This window comes from Bison bison, unplaced genomic scaffold, assembly GCF_000754665.1.
Source record: "Bison bison bison isolate TAMUID 2011002044 unplaced genomic scaffold, Bison_UMD1.0 scf7180017864310, whole genome shotgun sequence".
Classification (NCBI taxonomy): Eukaryota; Metazoa; Chordata; class Mammalia; order Artiodactyla; family Bovidae; genus Bison; species Bison bison.
The window spans coordinates 3,058,828-3,066,016 of record NW_011494882.1 but is presented as its reverse complement, the minus strand read 5'-3'; positions in this window follow the sequence as shown (position 1 = coordinate 3,066,016).

Sequence of the window (7,189 nt, the reverse complement as noted above, 5' to 3'; positions counted from 1 at the left end):
TAAAAATTAACCAGCATGGTTTTCATGTAATCCTGGCAAGATCAGGTAAAAACCACACCCAGCCGAACCTCGGAGAAACATCCTTGAGCAATTCAAATATATTGATATTATTTTTTCCATTGCTGTCATTACTGTCAAGATCAATGAGGTGCTTAGGGACAGATAAAGCCATAGCTGTTGCAACTAATTGTACCCTTATAGCCTCAAGAAACAAGCCCCAGCAGTGGAGACCAGCATAGTCCCAGGGAGTGACAAGTCCTAACAAGGGCACCTTGGCAGAGCACTCTCTGGGTCCCTCCCTGAAGACAAATCAGTAGCTTGATTAGGTGGGGCTGGGGCCAAGCCTCCCTGGGGTGGGGCTGGGGCTGGGCTTGGGCTGGGCCTGGGCCTGGGTGGTGGCAGTCTCTTAAGTGCCGGCTTTCATTGGCTTGGCCACACTCCACTCTATTACTCTACCTAGGTGACTCGACTCAAAGCCAGGTGAAGCAGTTTGGGAACCACAAACAGGGCACCTGGTAATTAGCTACCATTTTATACGAGTGAGTTGTAGGGTCATCAGTCCCCATTTTACAGGCCTGTGTGAGTTCGTGCTGTTACTTCAGTAGTGTCCAGCTCTTTGCGACCCTGTGGACTGTAGCCCACCAGCCTCCTCTGTTCATGGGATTCTCCAGACAAGAATACTGGAGTGGGTTGCCAAGCCCTCCTCCAGGGGATCTTCCTGAGCCAGGGATCAAACCCGCATCTCTTATGTTGGCAGGTGGGTTCTTTACCCACTGAACCTCCTGGGAAGTCCTTTAGCAGACCTGTTGGCTCAGTATCAGAACAGCAGGGAGTGGTGGCTGCAGCTCTTCATAGCAGAGCAAGCATGGCAATGTTAGATTTCACTGAAAATTGTGACCCTCATTTGCCCAGTACTTGATCAACATTTGACTACTCACATCATGTCACACAAATGATGTGTAGTATATCTTAGGTTTTTTTTTTTAATTTGTTTAAATGATTTGTTTTATGATTTTCTCTGAAGCCAGAATTAGATTCTTAAGTGCTGTATGAAGAGTTCTAAGCAGGATTAAGTCTAACCTGGCTATTTCATTATCTGCTAGATCTAAGTATGTCTTCCTCATATTGTTCTCATCTCAGAGAAATAATTATTTAGCAATTCCAGGAGGTGTTTGTGGAAAAGCAAGGTTTTGGGGGTGGGGATCCTGTGCCAAACAAGTGCCCAAAATGAAAAAGAAGAGTTCATCATTTTATCACCTGTCTCTTGGAAAATATAAACCTTGTTTTCATGTAGCCAGATTTCCTGGAGGCAAATAGGAAACCGGGAAAATCAGATGGAGATGTTAGCAAACAGTTTAACCCTGTGTACCAATCCCTGGGGGAGGGGAGAGTGGGAAGGAGGGAGAGGGGAGGGGGAAATGAGGAGAGGGGAGGGGATTATCCTCATGTGCAAGGTGCTTGATCTAGAACAGTGTTTCTTTATGCCATTTCTTTGTAGATGGAGTCTGCCAGCTCGGACTCCTGACTACACAACACAGTCATTCAGCTCCCATTAAACAGGTCATTGCTAAAATGAGCAAAAATAGACATTATTCTGGGTTGAAAAGGGAGAAGAGTTGGAAAATTGAGATTGGTCTTATGGAACTTCAACCACTTGGAAAGCTCAGTGCCAACTCAAAAAGTGTCTTTAAGCAAAATGACGTGAATATGGATGTAAGTCAAGAAGGGCCCAGGATCATGCATCTGCCTTTAAAGGTAAAGTTACAATGTAAGTGACCCAACTTGGTAGAACAACATTCAGAGATGGGGGGCACACCAGAAGGTTAAGTGATTGAGTGGGATATGCAGTAGCTATGGTTGGGCTGCTTTGGGAAATTCTGAGCTTTTTCTTCTGGGGGCTGAGGGTGGGGTTGGGGGTAATGAATCAGGGCTTGGCTAGACAGTCTCTGAATCTCTTAAATTCTATAGATAGTGCCCAGGGATGGGGAAGCTACATCATGAAAATTTCTGGCTGTCAACATCAGGGTGTTAACTGGTTGCTTTCCCTTTAACACCAATTAAGTGTTCACTTGGATGTTTTAACTTAGGAACCTCTGAAACTTTACTGTTTTAGCGTCATCAAGGTAGTATTTAGCAATTTTGATGCTTTAAGAACCTGGCTCTATTTATGTCTAAAAAGCTTTACAGTGCCTTTTAAAATGTTCTCATTGAAACACTTGAGATTATATCAGCACTACGTATGTCATCCACATGAATATCCCTGGAGTCTCACCGTGAATAATGTGATTAACAAGCATAATGTGTGGCCACCTGGCACATCAGGTGCTTCATCAGCCTGACTCCTCAGCTAACTTCCTGGGAGGCACTGCTGTAAACATCCTCCAAGATGGCCTCCCTCTTGCCTAAGAATTTTCACTGGCAAAGGAGATGAGACTGAGAGGTCCTTCCGACTTTCAAGCCCTATGATGAAGGAACACTAAGGATTTAACATTTTTATTTTGCATAGATCTTTTTGTTTGTAATGGACAGAGGTAAATGTACCCTTTGAGAGAAGACCTTGGGAGGCAACTCAGTCTTTCTGGCTAGCCAATCCCTCTCCTTCTCCAGCCACAGAGGAAGAGGTGGTGGTTGCTGGGGGGAGGAAGAGCATCACAATAACCGCCACCATTTTCTCTAACCTCTGGGCTCACTCTGACCTCCCGGCGTCCTGATGCAGGAGAAGGCAAACCTGTATCCCTAGTCAAAATCTGTCAAAAGAGGTTCTGCTTAGCAAATGAAGATAGATACTCCAACCTCTCCCTAACTCCTTAGATCCTAAGGATAATGTAAACTATGAAGCTGGTCACATTTATAGGGGGCCAGATCCTGGTAGAAAGCAAAGAGGAACTGAAGAGCTTCTTGATGAGGGTGGAAGATGAGAGTGAAAAAGCTGGCTTGAAGCTCAACATTCAAAAAACTAAGATTATGGCATGCAGTCCCATCACTTCATGGCAAATAGAAGGGGAAAAAGTGGAAGCAGTGACAGGTTTTATTTTCTTGGGCACCAAAATCACTGTGGACAGTAACTGCGACCATGAAATTAAAAGACACTTTCTGCTTGGAAGGAAAGCGATGACAAACCTAGACAGAGTATTAAAAAGCAGAGACTTTGCCAACAAAGGTCTGTCTAGTCAAAGCTATGGTTTTTCCAATAGTCAGGTATGGATGTGAGAGTTGGACCATAAAGAAGACTGAGTGCCCAAGAATTGGTGCTTTCCAATTGTGGTACTGGAGAAGACTCGTGGGAGTTCCTTGGATTGTACAGAGATCAAACCAGTCAGTACTAAAGGAAATCAACCCTGAATATTCCTTGGAAGGACTGATGATGAAGCTCCAATAATTTGGCCACCTAATGTAAAGAGCCAACTCATTGAAAAAGACCTTGATGCTGGGAAAGATTGAGGGAAGGAGGAAAAGGGGGAGACAGAGGATGAGATGGTTGGATGTCATCACTGACTCAATGGACATTTTGGGACATAGTGAAAGTGAAAGTCACTTAGTCATGTTCGACTCTTTGTGACCCCATGGACTATACTATACAGTTCATGGAATTCTCCAGGCCAGAATACTGGAGTGGGTGGCCTTTCCCTTCTTCAGGGGATCTTCCCAACCCAGGGATTGAACCCAGGTCTGCATCACAAGCGGATTCTTTACCCGCTGGGCCACAATGAAAAGGTCAGTTTTCATTCCAATCCCAAAGAAAAGCAATGCCTAAGAATGTTCTAACTACTGTGCAATTGCACACATCTCACACGCTAGCAAAGTAATGCTCAAAATTCTCCAAGCAAGGCTTTAACAGTACATGAATCATGAACTTCCAGATGTTCAAGCTGGATTTAGAAAAGGCAGAGGAACCAGAGATCAAACTGCCAACATCCATTGGATCATAGAAAAAGCAAGAGAACCAGAAAAACGTCTACTTCTGCTTTATTGATTACAACAAAGCCTTTGACTGTGTAGATCACAACAAACTGTGGGAAATTCTTCAAGAGATGGGAATACCAGACCACCTTTCCTGCCTCCTGAGAAATCTATATGCAGGTCAAGAAGCAACATTTAGAACTGGACATGGAACAATGGACTGGTTCCAAATTGGGAAAGGAGTCTGTCATATAAATAAGCTCTATATTATCACTCTGCTTATTTAACTTATATGCAGAGTCAGTCATGCAAAATGCTGGGTTGGATGAAGCACAAACTGGAATCAAGATTGCTGGGAGAAATATAAAAAACCTCAGATAAGCAGATGACACCACCCTTTTGACAGAAAGCAAAGAAGAACTAAAGAGCCTCTTAATGAAAGTAAAAGAGGAGAGTGAAAAAGCTGGCTTAAAACTCAACATTCAAAACACTAAGATCATGGCATTTGGTCCCATCACTTCATGGCAAATAGATGGGGAAACAATGGAAACAGTGACAGACTTTATTTTGGGGGGCTCCAAAATTGCTGCAGATGGTGACTGCAGCCATGAAATTAAAAGACTCCTTGGAAGAAAAGATATGACCAACCTAGAAAGCATATTAAAAAGTAGAGACATAACTTTTGCCAACAGAGGTCCATCTAGTCAAAGTTAATGGTTTTTCCAGTAATCATATGAATGTGAGAGTTGGACTATAAAGAAAGCTGAGCACTGAAGAACTGATGCTTTTGACCTGTGGTGTCAGAGAAGACTCTTGAGAAGCCCTTGAAATGCAAGATCAAACCAGTCCATCCTAAAAGAAATCAGTCCTGAATATTCCTTGGAAGGACTGATGCTGACGCTAAAACTCCAATAATTTGCTACCTGATGTGAAGAGCTGACTCATTGGAAAAGACTCTGATGCTGGACAAGTTTGAAGGCAGGAAGAGAAGGGGATGACAGAGGATGAGATGGTTGGATGGCATCACTGACTCAACAGACATGAATATAAGCAAGCTCTTGGAGTTGATGATGGACAGGGAAGCCTGGTGTGCTGCAGTCCATGGGGTCACAAAGAGTCAGACACAACTCAGCAACTGAACACCAACAACAAATCCTATATGCTGCCATGACAATGTCTGGTTAGAGTTTGGTTCACCAGCCTCCTTTATGGAACATTTCCCCATAGTTCCACCCACTCCCATTCCTATCTTCTACAAAATTCTTCTCACTTCGAATTTAAGGTCAAAAGCTTAGGCTCCCATTATGATATATTTCATCAAAATGAAAGCAACAACAGCAGCAAAATGTTCAAACCAGCAGCAATAGGTAGTAAGAGTAAGATCACTTCTGGAACAGAGAAGTCAAAGTCACGAAGTTCGCCTTTTTTGCATCATCTGACACAAATTTTCTACTCTTAACCTACCAAAGAACTCTGGTGAGAGTATACCCTTCCATATTTAAAGTTAGTGTTCACTAAGCACTCACTATGTGTCCAGTGTCTACTGGGTTCTCTACCCTCTTTTCCTCTATCGAGTCTCACAGTATCCCTCTGGGGCCTATAAAAAGCATGTTTTATTGGGTTTGCTACTGTATAGATGAGAAAACAGAGGTGCAAGGTGATTGGGGATCTTGCTAAGAGTCGCCATGGCTGACCCTTGGCTCCCCAGATCTGTGAGGCTCCAGGTCTATCCAAGTTCACACTCTTCATTACTACCAGGTGGCACTGAAGTCTCACGAAGTGATACTTTCCATTGGGGGTCATGGAGGTTAAAGTCAGCAACCTGAGAGAGGAAGCTGATGGAGAGTTTGATTTGCAATTCCGATTTTTGTTTCTTGGTTCTTTCTTTCCCCCTTCTACCCAGATGTCTTAACAAAACCAGCTGTGTAATTTCGCCCAGTGCAAAATGAAAATGTGGGCTTCTTCAAAAATTATGAAAAATTTCAAAATGGTGCCCGTGAAGCTGGCTCTTCATCTAGCCCTGATTAAAGTTGGCTATTTCTAGTATTCTGTCTCTAGGACTCTCAAAACCCCATTTGGGAGTACTTTCAGAAGAGTGGCTCCAGGAAGTAGACATCTAGATGGAGATGGAGATATTGCTGAGTGAGCGTTGGTAGTATTTTTTTCTTATGTCCCAGGTCAATGAAACTTATTCATGTTGCCACCATTACTTTGGCAGCAAAGTGATGTTATACACCTTTTAAATCTAAACACTTAAATGTAGTTTTTATTTGTTAATGTGTATATCACCTTGCTGACAAAGATCCATATAGTCATATCTATGGTTTTTCCAGTAGTCCTGTATGGATGTGAGAGTTGGATCATAAAGGCTGTGCACTGAAGAGTTGATGCTTTTGAATTGTGGTGCTAGAGAAAATTCCCGAGAGTCCCTTGCACAGCAAGGAGATCAAACCAGTCAATCCTAAAGGAAATCAACACTGAATATTCATTGGAAGAACTGATGCTGAAGCTGAAACTCCAATACTTTGGCCACTTGATACCAAAAGCCAACTCACTGAAAAAGACTCTCTTGCTGGGAAAGATTGAGGGCAAGAGGAGAAGTGGACAACAGAGTATGAGATGGTTGGATGGCATCATCAACTCAGTGGACCTGAGTCTGACCAAACTCCAGGAGATACTGAAGGACAGGGAAACCTGGCATGCTGCAGTTATGGGGTCAACAACAAATAGTTGACAATAGCTAGGTCAATGGATTCTATAGATGAAATGGGCCAAACTGATGTCTCCCCAATTAGTAAAAACAAACAAACAAAAACCACATCCATTTATTTTATTTAGTTCATGCAAAACAGCTTTGCTTGAGTGAAGAAGGAACATATTTGAGGCACCACCCTAGCTCTGAGTCCTCCTGCATGGCCCAGAAGGTGGCTTAAGTCATGGAGAGGCATTTTCACAAGCAAAGCCCTAGGCAAGAGCCAGGTTCACCTAAGGAAAGACCATTTTTGCCAAGACTGGACCTGGAAAGGGTGTGGCTCCACCAGGTAAGTTGAGCTTCAGGACAGCCTCTAGGCCCAGCATGCAGCTGGGCCAGCATCTCCCCGGGCTGGGCAAACTGGTCAGGGGAGGTTACGGAAGGCCTGAAGAAACACGCAGGAAGACGGATGCCACACATCATCAGGGTGGAGACCCCTAAGGGACTCAGGAAACCAGGGCAGGACCTGGGTGGGGTCAAAGCCACAGGTGATGATCTGTGGGCCTGCAGCTATTAATACTGTTTCATACTGAGGAA